The sequence below is a fragment of the Dermacentor variabilis genome, chromosome 2, assembly GCF_050947875.1.
Source record: "Dermacentor variabilis isolate Ectoservices chromosome 2, ASM5094787v1, whole genome shotgun sequence".
In the NCBI taxonomy this organism is placed as follows: domain Eukaryota; kingdom Metazoa; phylum Arthropoda; class Arachnida; order Ixodida; family Ixodidae; genus Dermacentor; species Dermacentor variabilis.
In genome coordinates, this window is record NC_134569.1 from 194,381,156 (window position 1) to 194,383,219 (window position 2,064).

General features: G+C 50.1%; 1 non-coding gene across 1 annotated transcript; it reads left to right on the forward strand.

Moving 5' to 3' along the window:
• The first annotated feature begins 264 nt into the window (after positions 1–264).
• LOC142573470 (U4 spliceosomal RNA) lies at positions 265–405 on the forward strand. Its single transcript, XR_012826329.1, has one exon. It is a non-coding gene; the product is annotated as a U4 spliceosomal RNA (small nuclear RNA).
• The last annotated feature ends 1,659 nt before the right edge of the window (positions 406–2,064 follow it).

A 2,064-nucleotide genomic window follows, 5' to 3' on the forward strand; every position in this document is an offset into this window, starting at 1 on the left:
CCAAAACATTACGGTGTATCATAGCATTTTCGTAAGTGATGTAATATTCGTGAATAATATAATGAACTTACACTAATGTCATCGCGTAAATAACTTCTTTTAGATAAAAGAAGTAGTTGCACTGACCGTACCATCTAGAAAAACACTTCATTTTTTTCAGTTGTGCTAGTATTTGCTGAGAAAAAGGCAAATATTTTAAACAAGCCCCTCGCCAATGTAACACCGTGTGTTGCAATGGGGTCATGTAGAACCGTTCTTCTCGTCAGCTTTGCGCAGAGGCGGTGTCGTACCCAATGAAGTGCTGCTGAGGGGCGACTATTGCTAGTTGAAAACTTTTCCCAATACCCCGCCAGGGCGACGTGAAATACCGTCGGCCATGGCAATTTTTGGCTGGCCCTACGGGGCTTGTTTCTGCAATTCAAAAAACAGCGTACTCGAAGTGGATTCATGACGACGCTCTCTCGAGCCCGCTACTCTTACCTTCTAACAACAACGTCCCGAGGCCAAACAAAAAAACACCTAGCCTTCTAGTTCGTGAACATGGTGGAAAAGCGAAGCTGTGTTGCGCTGACGTTCAGCTTCGGCTTCTCGGGCGCGCAGATCGGGGTAGGCCCTGCCGTTTAAGCTCGACATCTCTGACGTGTAGCTAGGAGTCAGCCTTACGTCGACGAGACCGCTCACGAGCCAACTTTGGCTGACGCTCGCGGTAGCCAGCTTCTGCCTCAGTGGTACGCATTACTCCTGGACTTCCCATAGTTGCAGCTGGCGTGGAATGTGCGGAACCATTAATCCAAGCCCCGTGTGTTTGTCGCAAGGCCCACCACTGGAGATGCGGGCGCTGCAATAGTTTTTACGATGGGTTGGATTGATTTGACGATTGACGCTTTGTGTTTCTTAATAGATTACGCACACGTTCGGCTGCGACGGAGAGGAGGACGAGTTAGCAGCATCCACCCACCATTGCTACTTCCGATTCTTCTAAATTGCTTCAAAATTCGATATGTCCCTCGCGCAAGACAATGAATGGCTCTAACCCCTTAAGCAATGGCTCATATCCCCGTAAACGCGGCGTCTCCATTACGACGACAGCCATCGACGAGAGAGAGAGAGAGAAAGCTTCATTTGGTCCATTAAGGGTTTAGCATTCGGTCTTCGTCTTCATCGCTGCAGACGCTTGACCTTCTTGGCAGAGTTGGGCCCCTAGTCCAGGGCTCCACTGAGCCGCGCTGCTTCGCTTGCGTGCTGCACCATTGCCCTTTGGGAGGCGAGCTCGCAGCAGGTGAGCCGGCTCTCCCACTGCTCCGCACTCGGGGTTTTGTGGTGGTGAAATGTGTAGTTACGTTTACACTCCCAGGTTATATGGTAAAGCGTGGGGGTTACCCCGCACCACGGGCATGTGTTCCTAAATTGTGTAGGATACATCTTGCTTAGTATATGTAAGTTGGAGAAGATTCCCGTTTGCAGCCTCCGTCAACTAGCTGCTTCTTGCTGTGTTAAGGCTTTGTGTGGCGGGGAGTATCTAATTCTCTTGCCTCTGTGGTAGTTCAGTAACTCTGAATAGCCGATTCCGCTTCCACTATCCTGGCGCTACGTGTAGTTGCGCAGGTGATTAGCTTGCCTGCGTTGTCAACCACTACCAAACCTGCCTTATTGTAGTTTGTATGTCTATTCCATGGATACAGTGTTGCATCCATGAAAACCGTGTTTTCTAGTTTGGCTAAATGCCTTTCCACATAATCTGCTCGCGCCTGCCTTCTGGCAGCGCGGAGATTTGGATCCATGTTTTTCGGAATGGGATTGACCTGCAGGATCTTACGGATCTCGTCGGGTATATCGGTGGATCGATCTAGATGCCTCCTTGGGTCGCGACCTAATTTCGTCAGGAGCGCTCTTCCAGTAGCGGTGTCTCTGAGTCGGTGAAACTGTGCTCCAAGCTGTGCTTCTGCCAGTTCGGCGAAGGTGTTGCTAAGACCTAGCTGTAGCAGCTTGTCGTTCGGTGTGTTTCTTGGTAGGTGGAGTGCCGTCTTGTAGGCCTTCCGCAGGATTGTCTCTGCTTGTTCCGTT